The sequence below is a fragment of the Rutidosis leptorrhynchoides genome, chromosome 2 (genome assembly GCF_046630445.1).
Source record: "Rutidosis leptorrhynchoides isolate AG116_Rl617_1_P2 chromosome 2, CSIRO_AGI_Rlap_v1, whole genome shotgun sequence".
NCBI classification, from domain to species: Eukaryota; Viridiplantae; Streptophyta; class Magnoliopsida; order Asterales; family Asteraceae; genus Rutidosis; species Rutidosis leptorrhynchoides.
Window position 1 is genome coordinate 153,870,131 of NC_092334.1, and position 16,512 is coordinate 153,886,642.

The 16,512-nt window shown below is 32.6% G+C and overlaps 1 pseudogene; it reads left to right on the forward strand.

The window, feature by feature from the left end:
* The window catches only part of LOC139888368 (PGR5-like protein 1A, chloroplastic), a 137,976-nt pseudogene that overhangs the window by 83,793 nt on the left and 37,671 nt on the right, over positions 1-16,512 (forward strand).

Genomic DNA, 16,512 nt, shown 5'->3' on the forward strand with positions numbered 1-16,512 from the left:
AATTGTTCATATCTTTGTATTCCTTGTGATTTACTGATTCTTTTAAGGTAAGAATCACAAGCTTCCATGCTCTAATCTTTGAAAAATTTAAGGTTTTGTGTTAGTTTTGTAAAAAGCTTGAATTTGTGTCAAAACAAGTGATTTAAGTGTTGTTATGGTCAAATTGTTGTGGGTTTTGAGTCTATAACAAGTAGTGAACAAGTTGTGGTAGATTTTGGTGTTTAAAACGAGCTCTATATCGAGATTTGAGGATTTCATCGTGAAGTCCTCAGCCTTTGTTCAGTTTCTGATGAAGATGAGCACACTCGGCCGACTGTCGGTCGACAGTCGACCGACTGAGGGTTGAACCGACCTATTGACGAAGACAACCGACCGACTGTTGAGTGAACTGACCGACTGAGATTTACCTTCGGCCGAGTGATGTAATACCAAATGAATCGACTGACTGGGAAGGTCAGTTGACCGGTTGTGTCGACAGTCGACCGACTGTAAGAGTCAGTCGACCGACTGAGTGTCCAGGGCAGAATATTTTACCTAAGTGTTGATTTTTAGCCGTTATGCTGCCCGTTTGTATTTTGGTGTTTAGGATGTAAATTTTGAAAGTGCACAAGTGTTAAGCAGAAAATTTTTAGCGGATAGTTTTCTGACAAAATTTTCTGTATTGTGTTATTTGGTATTTATGGACATAAACTAACTCGTGTATATGTATTTCTCAGGAGAAAAGGAGAAAGAGAAGGTTCCGTGATTAGATAGCTGAACACCTTCTCGTTTGCTGGTATTTGGTGAGTGGGACTAACTGGAGAATATAGTATATAGTAGCATGTTATATTATGACTGTCATTCTTGTTAGATATACTTATTGTTGTAGATAGTTAGTACATTGTGATGACTGCATGTTGGTTGATGCTTGTCTGTTGGAGCCCAGTGCGTCCCTATTGTGTGCTGGCCTCTGTAGGAGAGATCAACCTGCGGGTTGGGTTCCTCATGTAGTGGCCTAGACAACCGTGGTGTATATATATGTGAATGACGCGTCCGTCGCGTGTGGATTATGTATATACATACGGTGGTGGAGGAACTTCTGGTAAGCCCCAGTCCGATCAGTTGGTGGTTAATGGTTTGGCCGAGCTGCCAGAGTCTCTGTAGACGGCACTTGGGTGATGTTTGTGTGTTAGACTAAGTGACATGATTAGTATAACACTTCTGTATGCTATGGCCTGTAGTTAGTAGTACTCACTTAGCTTCGTGCTAATTCCCCTCCATCTCCTCCCTGCAGGTTGATAGCTTTTGTAGATAGTGCTTTTTGGGAGAAGACGGGCATGGTGATGTTATGTTTGACAGGGTTAACTCTGATGTGGTCTTTTATAGTTTGAACTATGTTCTTTTGAAAACTTAATGTATTTACGTCTTTTCCAGTTACGTATGGAATTTGTTGTAATGACACGTGACATCGGTTTGTACAAATGTTGATATCTTATTTAAATAATATAATGCTTCCGCCACATACGTTTAAAAAAAATTAATAATTTTAGCGGTGTCACATCATCATTCATCATCATTCATCAGCATTCATCATCAAACAAAAGGCGTAAAGTAAGTTTCGTTTATGAAAGTAGTTTAAAACAAAGTCTGATTTCAGTCAGTCACCACGGCCTCTACCCTTACTGAAATAAGGTGAGAACAGTGGTAATGGCTCCATATATGAGTCCTTTAAGTGTGGTAAAAATCCCAGAAGCAAACTCGTCTTTGTTTGACCGTGGCGACGGTCTAAGTGCGAGTAGGTCAGAATTTTCTGCACAACGTTAAATGGACATAGTGACGATCGGAGGGCCATAAATCCTAAACCGTAACTCGGATTAAGATGAGTCCTATATGAAAAGTTATCTAATCGAACAGAGCTATCTGAAAATAAACATTAAAACAGCCCAGGTCTTACTTATCAGACCCAGAAACAGAAAAACTGTAGGGTTAGTAGGTTCCGGTGGTTCTTGGTGCTCGATGCTTATCATGGTTCTCATCCTTGATGCATATAGCTTCAAGTGTATAACTCGTTGATGTGTTTGCATCACTTTCACCAAGGTTTGACCATCATAACCCAAGTGTAAGTCTAAGACATGAAGCACAACTCACTTAAGTGTTGCAAGTGTTTTGATGAACCAAAGTTGCATCAAAGTCTTAGATTCAACACATACATGAAATGTAAAAGTAATATTAACCAAGTTTTGACTATTATGACACAAGTGTAGGTCTAAGACATGTAGCACAACTCACTTAAGAGTTGTATGAAGTTTGATGAACCAAGGTTACATCAAAGTCTTAGATCTAACACATACATGAACTTTAAAACTAATAATAAGTTACAAACTTGAAAGTAAACTTATGAAATCAAGATCTTGAGTTGTAGAACATAGTTCTTAGTTTGATCTTGAAGATCCAAGACTCAAAAGTCTAGATCTAACATAAGTGTACCAAGTTATAATTAAAAAGTTTCATTTACATGTTCTTGAACTAGTAAAGTTAACTTTTAGTTCAAGAGAAATGAGATCAAGGTTAACTAGTAACACTTGACCAATAATAACCAACAAACATGAAATTAAAGTGTATAATATGAAGTAACAAACTAAATAAACAAGTTAATAGGTCATGGTTATTCATACTTTAAAGATTCAAACCAAAGTTTGATCTTTAAGAAAGTAAACTTTAAAGTTTACTAACATGAATTACAAGTATGAGTTTAACAACTATGAACTTACAAACTTTTGAAACAATAAATGTAGAATCATAAACTAGTAAGTTTATGTTCTTGTGTTCTTGAAAATTCAAGAAATTATGAAGAATGAAACTAAAGAGTTTGATTCTTGGAAACTAGTAAGTAAATAATAACAAGTAACAAAGTAACAACAACTAACAACTACAAACAATTAACAACAAAGAACAAAGATGATGATGATTTAAGGTGTAAGGTCACGGTTTTACAAAGAAAAAGAAAGGAAGAAAAAGCTTCAAGTTTACTTACAAGAACTAGAGAAAAGAGAGAAAAAGTGAGAAAGAAAGTTGCAAGTTTGAGAGTGTTTTTGAGAATGAGAGAATGTGAGTAAACAAGTAATGAAAAATTGAAACCAAAACCCCATCAAAAGGCCTAAAGGCCAATGGCTTTTGGCTCCAAGGGGGGAGGGATTTATTCCTTGGTCACTTGCATGTAAAGTCTTACAAAGTTGGTTATTAGGGGTTAGTTCATGGGGAAGATGTATAACTAGATTCCAATCACCTTAAACTAACTAGTTACACTTAATGATGATACTTACATGTAGTATAAATGGGCTAGTTAATCCAACAAGGTGTAGGGTGGGTTTATAAGCCCATATTCATGAGTCCATTAACATTAAACAAGCCTAAGTTTCATTAATTCACAAGTTAAACCAATTAAAGCCCAAGTAACTAACTAATAACCATAGTTAATTAAAATGATTAATAAAACTTAATCATGAATGCAAATAATATCTAAAAATATTATTCGTGAAAGTTTCGTGTGTCACAAAGACGTTTCGGGCAATTAAAGTCAAGTACGGGCAATCATGGCAACATGTAAATGTAATAACATACATTCGTTTAATCACACGTATTAATAATAATAATTATTAATAAATGAACGTTGGAAAAACCTGGGTCATTACACTTAACGTCCATTTTGTTTTTATACTGTAAAATAGACAATGATTAGATTCTAAATAACAAACAATACAATCAATTTTTACATAGAACCTAAAAGTACAAGCACACTACAATACATTTATTACACAACATGCTCACACCCCTCTAATCTGAATCACTGGTTTCTTCTTCTTCGGACTTGGTTCTTTTTCCTAATCTTCTAGGGATATATGATGTTCCTCTAATACGAGTCATCGTTTTCCACATTGGTTTAGAAAAACTTGGTGGTTTAGAGGTTCCCGGGTTATTGTCACGATATTGAAAATACGGGTGTTGACGGTACATATAAAGTTCATCGGGGTCAGAATCAGATTTCTCTATTTTGATGCCTTTTCCCTTATTATTTTCTTTTGCCTCATTAAATTGGGTCGGGGTAATTTCTATAACATCATCGGAATCCTCATCAGGATCTGATTAATTAGAAAATTGGTAATTTTCCCAATATTTTGCTTCCTTAGCGGAAACACCATTGACCATTATTAACTTTGGTCCATTGGTTGAGGATTTTCTTTTATTTGACTGGTTTTCTGTGGTTCCTACTATTCCCCCCTCCGGAACCTCTTCTTCTTCCAGTTCCTCTTCTTCTGGTTTCTCTTCTTCCGGTTCCTCTTCTTCCGGTTCCGTTTCCTCTTCTTCCGGTTCTTCGGGAACTTGTGAATCTTGCCAATATATATTCGACTCTTCGTTATTATTAGGTGAGTCAATGGGATTTGTGCTAGAGGTAGACCTCTATCACACAATATCAAACATGTTAAGAGATTAATATATCACATAATATTTACATGTTAATAATATATAGTTTCCAACAAAAATGTTAAGCAATCATTTTTAAAGAAAACACGGTCGAAGTCCAGACTCACTAATGCATCCTAACAAACTTGATAAGACACACTAATGCAAATTTTCTAGTTCTCTAAGATCAACGCTCGGATACCAACTGAAATGTCCCGTTCATATTGATTATAAAAGTTCCATATTAATTGATTTCGTTGCGAGGTTTTGACCTCTATATGAGACGTTTTTCAAAGACTGCATTCATTTTTAAAACAACCATAACCTTTATTTTATCAATAAAGGTTTTAAAACCATTACGTAGATTATCAAATAATGATAATCTAAAATATACTGTTTACACACGACCATTACATAATGGTTTACAATAGAAATATATTACATCGACATATGCTTCTTGAATGCAGTTTTTACACAATATCATACAAACATGGACTCCAAATCTTGTCCTTATTTTAATATGCAACAGCGGAAGCTCTTAGTATTCACCTTAGAATAAACATGCTTTAAACGTCAACAAAAATGTTGGTGAGTTATAGGTTTAACCTATATATATATCAAATCGTAACAATAGACCACAAGATTTCATATTTCAATACACATCCCATACATAGAGATAAAAATCATTCATATGGTGAACACCTGGTAACCGACATTAACAAGATGCATATATAAGAATATCTCCATCATTCCGGGACACCCTTCGGATATGATATAAATTTCGAAGTACTGAAGCATCCGGTACTTTGGATGGGGTTTGTTAGGCCCAATAGATCTATCTTTAGGATTCGCGTCAATTAGGGTGTCTGTTCCCTAATTCTTAGATTACCAGACTTAATAAAAAGGGGCATATTCGATTTCGATAATTCAACCATAGAATGTAATTTCACGTACTTGTGTCTATTTTGTAAATCATTTATAAAACCTGCATGTATTCTCATCCCAAAAATATTAGATTTTAAAAGTGGGACTATAACTCACTTTCACAGATATTTCCTTCCTCGAAAATAAGACTTGGCCATGGATCGATTCACGAACCTATACAAATATGTACATATATATCAAAGTATGATCAAAATATAATTACAACCATTTTTATTATGTTTTAAAGATTTGAGTGTATTAAGTCAGCTATCCTCGTTAGTAACCTACAACTAGTTGTCCAAAGTTAGATGTACAGAAATAAATCGATATATATTATCTTGAATTAATCCACGACCCAGTGTATACACGTCTCAGGCTAGATCACAAATCAAAGTATATATATTTTTGGAATCAACATCAACCCTGTATAGCTAACTCCAACATTACTGCATATAGAGTGTCTATGGTTGTTCCAAATAATATATATACATGGGTCGATATGATATGTCAAAACATTTGCATACGTGTCTATGGTATCCCAAGATTACATAATATATTAGAATACATGTATAATACAATATAAGTTAGCTAGGATATGATTTGTATAGATTTGTTAAACATTTCCCGTAGCTAAAAAGATCAAAAATATCCAATCTTGTTTTACCCATAACTTCTTCATTTTAAATCCGTTTTGAGTGAATCAAATTTCTATGGTTTCATATTGAAATCTATTTTATGAATATAAACAGAAAAAGTATAGGTTTATAGTCAGAAATATAAGTTACAAGTCATTTTTGTAAAGGTAGTCATTTCAGTCGAAAGAACGACGTCTAGATGACCATTTTAGAAAACATACTTCCACTTTGAGTTTAACCTTGATTTTTGGATATATTTTCATGTTCATATGAAAAATCATTTTTCCAGAATAACAACTTTTAAATCAAAGTTTATCATAGTTTTTAATTATCCAAACCAAAACAGCCCCCGGTTTCACTACGACGGCGTATATCCGATTTTATGGTGTTCATCGTGTTTCCAGGTTTTAAATCATTAAGTTAGCATATCATATAAATATAGAACATGTGTTTAGTTGATTTTAAAAGTCAAGTTAGAAGGATTAACTTTTGTTTGCGAACAAGTTTAGAATTAACTAAACTATGTTCTAGTGATTACAAGTTTAAACCTTCGAATAAGATAGCTTTAAATGTATGAATCGAATGGTGTTATGAACATCATTACTACCTCAAGTTTTATGGATAAAACTACTGGAAATGAGAAAAATGGATCTAGCTTCAAATGATCCTTGGATGGCTTGAAAGTTCTTGAAGCAGAATCATGACACGAAAACAGTTCAAGTAAGATTTTCACTCGAAATAAGATTGTTATAGTTATAGAAATTGAATCAAAGTTTGAATATGAATATTACCTTGAATTAGAAAGATAACCTACTGTAAATAACAAAGGTTCCTTGATCTTAGATTATTACTTGGAATAGATTAGAAAGCTTGGAAGTAGACTTGCAAACTTGGAAGTATTCTTGATTTTTATGAAACTATACTTATGGATTTTATGAAGAACGCTTAGAACTTGAAGATGGAACTTGAGAGAGATCAGTTAGATGAAGAAAATTTAAGAATAAAAGTGTTTGTAGGTGTTTTTGGTCGTTGGTATATGGATTAGATATAAAGGATATGTAATTTTGTTTTCATGTAAATAAGTCATGAATGATTACTCATATTTTTGTAATTTTATGAGATATTTCATGCTAGTTGCCAAATGATGGTTCCCACATGTGTTAGGTGACTCACATGGGCTGCTAAGAGCTGATCATTAGAGTGTATATACCAATAGTACATACATCTAAAAGCTGTGTATTGTACGAGTACGAATACGGGTGCATACGAGTAGAATTGTTGATGAAACTGAACGAGGATGTAATTGTAAGCATTTTTGCTAAGTAGAAGTATTTCGATAAGTGACTTGAAGTCTTTCAAAAGTGTATGAATACATATTAAAACACTACATGTATATACATTTTAACTGAGTCGTTAAGTCATCGTTAGTCGTTACATGTAAATGTTGTTTTGAAACCTTTAGGTTAACGATCTTGTTAAATGTTGTTAACCCATTGTTTATTATATCAAATGAGATGTTAAATTGTTACATTATCATGATATTATGATATATAATATATCTTAGTATGATATATATACAGTTAAATGTCGTTACAAAGATAATCGTTACATATATGTCTCGTTTCGAAATCATTAAGTTAGTAGTCTTATTTTTTCATATGTAGTTCATTGTTAATACACTTAGTGATATATTTACTTATCATTTAACATAATTAACTAAGTGTATCAATATCTTAATATGATTCATATGTACCTAGTAATGAAATGTCCCGTTCTTATTGATTAAAAACGTTCCATATTAATTGATTTCGTTACGAGGTTTTGACCTCTATATGAGACGTTTTTTTCAAAGACTGCATTCATTTTTAAAACAAACCATAACCTTTATTTCATAGATAAAGGTTTAAAAAGCTTTACGTAGATTATCAAATAATGATAATCTATAATATCCTGTTTACACACGACCATTACATAATGGTTTACAATACAAATATGTTACATCGAAATCAGTTTCTTGAATGCAGTTTTTACACAATATCATACAAACATGGACTCCAAATCTTGTCCTTATTTTAGTATGCAACAGCGGAAGCTTCTTAGTATTCACGTGAGAATAAACATGCTTTAAACGTCAACAAAAATGTTGGTGAGTTATAGGTTTAACCTATATATATCATAGACCACAAGATTTCATATTTCAATATACATCCCATACATAGAGATAAAAATCATTCATATGGTGAACACCTGGTAACCGACATTAACAATATGCATATAAGAATATCCCCATCATTCCGGGATCCTCCTTCGGACATGATATAAATTTCGAAGTACTAAAGCATCCGGTACTTTGGATGGGGCTTGTTGGGCCCGATAGATCTATCTTTAGGATTCGCGTCAATTAGGGTGTCTGTTCCCTAATTCTTAGATTACCAGACTTAATAAAAAGGGGCATATTCGATTTCGATAATTCAACCATAGAATGTAGTTTCACGTACTTGTGTCTATTTTGTAAATCATTTATAAAACCTGCATGTATTCTCATCCCAAAAATATTAGATTTTAAAAGTGGGACTATAACTCACTTTCACAGTTTTTTTTACTTCATCGGGAAGTAAGACTTGGCCACTGGTCGATTCACGAACCTATAACAAATATGTACATATATATCAAAATATGTTCAAAATATATTTACAACACTTTTAATACATTTTGATGTTTTAAGTTTATTAAGTCAGTTGTCCTCGTTATTAACCTACAACTAGTTGTCCACAGTTAGATGTACAGAAAATAAATCGATATATATTATCTTGAATCAATCCACCACCCAGTGTATACATATCTCAGTATTGATCACAACTCAAACTATATATATATTTTGGAATCAACCTCAACCCTGTATAGCTAACTCCAACATTCACATATTGAGTGTCTATGGTTGTTCCGCAATATATATATAGATGGGTCGACATGATAGGTCGAAACATTGTATACGTGTCTATGGTATCTCAAGATTACATAATATACAATATAAGTTGATTAGGTTATGGTTGGAATAGATTTATTACTAACTTTCACGTAGGTAAAATGAGTAGTTTTTATCAATCTTGTTTTACTCGCCATTTCTTCGTTTCTAATCCGTTTTGAGTGATTCCAGTGGCCATGGTTTCGTATTGAACTTAAATTTATGAATCTAAATAGAAAAAGTATAAGTTTATAGTCGGAAATACAAGTTACAAGTCGTTTTTGAAAGAGGTAGTCATTTTCGTCGAAAGAACGACATCTTGATGACCATTTTGAAAAACATACTTTCACTTTGAGTTTAACCATGATTTTTGGATATAGTTTCATGTTCATAAGAAAAATAATTTTTCCAGAAGTATAGCTTTTAAATCAAAGTTCTTCTTAGCTTTTAATTATCCTAACCAAAACAGCCCCCGGTTTTACTACGACGGCGTATATCCAGTTTTATGGTGTTTATCGTGTTTCCGGGTTTTAAATCATTAAGTTAGCATATCATATAGATATAGAACATGTCTTTAGTTGATTTTAAAAGTCTAGTTAGAAGGATTAACTTTATTTGCGAACAAGTTTAGAATTAACTAAACTATGTTCTAGTGATTACAAGTTTATAACGTTGAATAAGACAGCTTTTTATGTATGAATCGAATGATGTTATGAACATCATTACTACCTCAAGTTCCTTGGATAAACCTACTAGAAATGATAAAAATGGAAATTGAATTAAAGTTTAAATATGATTATTACCTTGTATTAGAAAGATAACCTACTGTAAGTAACAAAGGTTTCTTGATCTTGGATGATTACTTGGAATGGATTTAGAAAACTTGGAAGTAAACTTGCAATCTTGGAAGTATTCTTGATTTTATGAAACTAGAACTTTTGGAATTTATGAAGAACACTTAGAACTTGAAGATAGAACTTGAGAGAGATCAATTAGATGAAGAAAATTGAAGAATGAAAGTGTTTGTAGGTGTTTTTGGTCGTTGGTGTATGGATTAGATGTAAAGGATATGTAATTTTGTTTTCATGTAAATAAGTCATGAATGATTACTCATATTTTTGTAATTTTATGAGATATTTCATGCTAGTTGCCAAATGATGGTTCCCACATATGTTAGGTGACTCACATGGGCTGCTAAGAGCTGATCATTGGAGTGTATATACCAATAGTACATACATCTAAAAGCTGTGTATTGTACGAGTACGAATACGGGTGCATATGAGTAGATTTGTTGATGAAACTGAACGAGGATGTAATTGTAAGCATTTTTGTTAAGTAGAAGTATTTTGATAAGTGTCTTGAAGTCTTTCAAAAGTGTATGAATACATATTAAAACACTACATGTATATACATTTTAACTGAGTCGTTAAGTCATCGTTAGTCGTTACATGTAAATGTTGTTTTGAAACCTTTAGGTTAACGATCTTGTTAAATGTTGTTAACCCAATGTTTATAATATCAATTGAGATTTTAAATTATTATATTATCATGATATTATGATGTACGAATATCTCTTAATATGATCTATATACATTAAATGTCGTTACAACAATAATCGTTACATATATGTCTCGTTTCAAAATCATTAAGTTAGTAGTCTTATTTTTACATATGTAGTTTATTGTTAATACACTTAATGATATATTTACTTATCATTTAACATAATTAACCAAGTGTATCAATATCTTAATATGATTCATATGTACCTAGTAAGACGTTATAACGATAATCGTTATATATATCGTTTTCGAGTTTCTTAATTTAATAGTCTCATTTTTTATGTATATAACTCATTGTTAAAATACCTAATGAGATACATACTTATAATAAAATCATGTTAACTATATATATAACCATATATATGTCATCGTATAGTTTTTACAAGTTTTATCGTTCGTGAATCATCGGTCAACTTGGGTGGTCATTTGTCTATATGAAACCCATTCCAATTAATCAAGTCTTAATAAGTTTGATTGCTTAACATGTTGGAAATACTTAATCATGTAAATATCAATTTCATTTAATATATATAAACATGGAAAAGTTTAGGTCACTACAAGTAAGATGTTGTTATACCGATAATCGTTATATATATCGTTTTCGAGTTTCTTAATTTAATAGTCTCATTTTTATGTATATAACTCATTGTTAAAATACCTAATGAGATACTTATATATAATAAAATCATGTTAACTATATATATAACCATATATATGTCATCGTATAGTTTTTACAAGTTTTAACGTTCGTGAATCACCGGTCAACTTGGGTGATCAATTGTCTATATGAAACCTATTTCAATTAATCAAGTCTTAACAAGTTTGATTGCTTAACACGTTGGAAACATTTTGTCATGTAAATATCAATCTCAATTAATATATATAAACATGGAAAAGTTTGGGTCACTAAATGACGAACGGTCGAGGGTCGGGACGAACGGACGATAGTCAAAGACGATCGGCCGAGGGTAGTTCTTACGAATACTGGGCAGGAAAAACTAGGGTTTTTGCTAAAAACTTCAATTTCGATCGATTTTGACGTTCTAAACACAAACCAAACCGTTAGAAACCTAAGAAACTCACCCAGTAACAAAAATAAATACAAAAACACAAGATTTAAACGTAAAAATATCAACTTTTAATCAAAAACCCGTTTTGACCAAAAACCCTAAAACTTAAACGATGATTTCGACTCAAAAACATTTATATCAACAAGCCTACGCTCTGATACCACTTTTTAGACGATCTAGGACCTTAGATTAAATGTTATACCTAGAGTAGAGGCAGAAAACACTAAACTAGGATGAATCGAATACGTTGTTCACTTCGGGATCAATCTAACCAATGAAATATTGATAGAATCGACACCTAGATGATTGTATTCGGTTAAGGTATGGTCTGGGACAATGGTAACAGCGAAGTACGACGGCTAGAGGGTGTAGGGTGTGTAACCTGACAATGTAACCCAATACCCGTATTTATATATAGTCACAGCGACCATCGGCCGGTGGTCTCTGACCTACGGCCGATGGTGATAGTCCCTCGACCGATGGTCTCTACCATCGGTCGATGGTCTGAGCTGCCAACCAAACACCTCGAACCATTTTACGTCATTGCATTAATCAAATCAATCACAATGTATCAATGACGAAATCCTTACACGACTGAAATAGTAAACACAATACAAATAGAACTTATTACATGATAGAACTCGGGATTATGCACCAACACCTTCTTAGTGAGATTACTCATTCCCTTAACCCTAAACCGTGTGTTTTCGTTCCAGTCATTTTCCAAGTCCAAAACCCACTAAATAACCAAGTTAGGAGTCGTTCTAATCTAGATTTCCATCCTAGGTTTGACTCATTCGACACTGATACGACCCGTTATTCGATTGATCCTTGTTTTAGAGTTTTCTGCCTCTAGATCGAGTTACAAACTATTCAAGATCCTTAATATATTCGTCTACACTAAGCATGGATTGTTATTAATTATTTTTTACGTCGCCTATTAAACTTTATTTTTTCATTCTATCAAAGTATCAGTCAATGTTATATGTATATAATGTTAATGAGTTATATATACAAAATGCAGGCACTAATGAACAGAAGTTTTTAGAAGCTTCAATAGCTTATGTATTTGGTGACCCAATAATGACTGATAGAGTATGAACAACTGAAGATGCAATTTAATTTATCTTTAAAAAAATTCTGAGATAGAGGAAGGATTAGATTTTCTTGTTGTTGTTGTCAAAAAAATGCTTTTCATAACATTTGGGTGTCATTAATTCCTCTCTTTATATAAGTATTTTTTTTTTTTTTTGTATTTTTGTCACACACATATGACATCATTTGTTTTATAACTCTCTTACAGAAAGATGGAAGTGATATAGTGGCTGAGGGCCCACGATCCAGTCTTCGCAATAGAAAGTTATAATTGCCTACGATAATCTTGCATTTACTAACTTAATCGTCTACTAATTATCATCTTTTCTTGTAGGTTTATAATGATCTAACTGTAGATTACCTCAAAATGTTCCTCATAAATGTCCCTGCTGCTGTTGTTGATTGTACGTTACAGTATACTTAATACTTATTCTCTACACTAACTTTCTATTTCGTGCTTCATCAGAATTTTGTCACTAGAATTACATCGAATTGATCATACATGGTTCTATTTCAGGTTCTACTTTCTTGATGACATAACTGGATTTGAAATCACATATCTTTTGGAGGTAAATATTGTTACATGTCTTTTTTTATAACTGAAAAAGTTCTTAAACACATTTACAAACACACACAAGGGATAACAGGATACTGTTTCTTTTTCATTTATGAAACTTTATTTATGCTTTTTTTAAACATGTTGGTGATTGTAAATACTTATGTCAGCTTCCAGAGTCATTTAGTTTCATCTTCACTTGGTTTACTGCTCTTTCGCTCATATTATAATGGTTATCCTTCACACTTACAAATGTTATTGTGAGAGACTTTTTGATAATGAAGGTAAAATATGCAATAAGATATTACATATTTAAATTGAAACTTCTTATTACAGTAACCTAACATTTAAATTTCATTCATTTCAGGGCCTTTGCCCAAACTGTGGTACTGAGAATAATTCATTCTTTGGCACCATCTTGTCAATTTCCAGTGGTGGTACCAACAACAAGGTCAAATGCTCGAAGTAAGTACCATAACTTTTAAACCTCAATCTCAGGTATCATGCACTACGGAATATATTGTTAAGGTGGTAAATCGGGTGGGGCAGTAGGGTTGGCTACATTATTAGTCAAATACTCCGTATAAAACTAGATATGATTTCGGGTCTCATTTATTTAATGACAAATAAAGACATGTACTATGTAACATTCCGCCTTTTTTCGTTTACTTTCTGTTATACTATTTTTAAAGTCCGTTATATGATTATAACATCTTCCGTTAAAACGCGTTTTAAAATATCTCGTTTAGGTAATTCACGCACCCGCTTTTAAAGTCGAGGGATTAAACTTGCCAAGAGACTAAACTATTGACTAGGTCAACTAGTCAACCATGAACTCTCATCCATTCATTCACCTCCTTCTCTCTTTCAATACTTCAACTTTTTCTCTCAAACACCAATTCAAAGATTCATCATTCATTTTCAAGTTAGCAATCAAACATCGAAACAAATTACATATTTGGAATCCTAGCATCTTCCTCTTCAATTCCATACCGATTTCATCAAGTTTGGGTAACTTTCTAAAATCACTAGATTCTTTGTTCTTGATGTTTTCAACTTATAAAAGTGTTAATTAGTGTCTATGGCTCAAGTCTAACATGAATATATGATTTGTATGCTTGTTCTTGTTATTTTGATGTAACTAGCTTAAACTTGAAATGGCTGTGTTTGATCTTGAGTTTTGGTTGATCATATGTTGTTAGATGTTAAAAGTGCATGTATTAAATGTGTTACTAGCATCACTAGCTTCAATTTGGTATGTAAGTTGACTTGGAAAAGCCTCATTAACATGATTAAGGATTTTATGATTGTTAGTTAGGGTTTGGTGGCCTTAAATGTGATCTTTGATGCATTAAAAGCCTTGCAATGTTGTTTGTAAGTGTTTAGTAGTATTGTATGCTTAATTACCTACGAAACGGCATATTATATGCGTGCATTTAATTCCCGAATCATAAATGTGCATTTATGAACTTGAAAGTATTTATGATGAACATTAAATGAGCATTCAACTTGAATTTTGATTTTTGTAACTGATGTTTTTAATTGATGAAAGGTGTTTAGTTGTGTTCCTCGTTAAATTACCTTTCCAACGATGTATGGTATGCGTTTTAGGTATTTACGGTTCATGAGTTATGATAAATTGAAGTTTGGATGAGACTTGAACAATTGAAACAGCCCAGGTACCAGCTCCCGCATAGTGTCGCGGCGCGGCCTTTCTGTGTCGCGGCGCGGCAATAGCCGCATTCAGGGACTGACTTACCTTGTCAATTTACGAAAAATGTTTGCTATGCTACGCACCTCTGATTCACATGTAACTTGTTCTGACATGCTTATATATGATTAAAAACCTCAGAAAAATAGTTCGGGACCCGACCCGAATGTGTTGACTTTTTTGTTGACTTTGACTTGACCAAAGTTGACTTTTGTCCAAACTTAACCAATACTTGTTTAAACCGTTCTAATCTTCTTGTATACTTGATTCTAGCATGAAACTTGACAACTTGATTCATGTGGCGACTCCGTCAAAACACTTAACGGCTCCGTCACTTGGTCCCACAGCTTGATCGAAAATCTATATGAATTTAATAAAACAACCTTGCATTCTTTATTTAAAAATGATTTCCTATAAAGGAAATCTACTAAAATGTATAAGTTTAGAAAAACTATACAATAATACTTTAACCAAAAGTTGACCAACATAAAGTCAACAAACAACCACTTTTTAATGTAACAAAATAGAATGCAAGTTAATGTTTAACAAAAGCTGCCATCATAAATATGCAGACTCTCTAAGCACAGCGGAAGCAATCAATCATGAACCTGAGAATAAAACATGCGAGTAACTGTCAACAAAAATGTTGAGTGAATTATAGGTTTAATATTGTAAACAATATTTAATTTAAACAATAAAAATTTATGTTTGAAAACATAAAAACTCCTTTTTGAACCACCAAATTATATGCTAGAAAACATATAATAAAACATTATTCCATTTTCCGTGAGCCACCTGGTAACCACTTAACCATTTATTTACCCTTGCCAAACACAATAAATAATATACACCGAACAAGTGTATCTACAACAAAATACGAAGTACTAAACATTCCGATAACAAATTGCTAGCGCGACTAGCTCGAAATGGGGTTGTCAAACCCGATAGATCTATCCATAGGATTCGCGTTCACCAGTAGAAACCAGTGATTACAGTTACCAGACTAGGGAATATTTTTGTTCAACTCACAATGAATAATTTAAACCAACATCCACTTATGTCCAAAATATAAAATAAATTGCATGTATTCTCATCCCAAAAGATTTAAAATAGAAAATGGGACTATAACTCACCTTAATAGCAACGAAGTAACCAACACAATTAAGCGAACAGCAAATGTAGTACAGTGATCAGGAATGATCACAACGCCGACCTATAAATAAAGCAGGTCGATATAAATAACTAACTTAGGTCAAGTCTTAGTATGACAGCTATTGTACATATTGCAAGTAGTCATAGAACAATACTCAATATGCATCGGTTTGATCGGAACAGCTTACGGACACACACTTTCTATTTTTAGAAAGTTTCTATTTTTAGCAGGTTTCCATTTTTGGAAAGTTTCTATTTTTGGAAAGTTTCTATTTTTGGAAAGTTTCTATTTTTGGAAAGTTTCTATTTTTGGAAAGTTTCCAAATTTAGAAAATTGCTATTTTAGGAAAGTTTATAAGTTAGGAAAGTTTCCTTAATTAGAAAGTCAACAAAAGTCAACTGAAA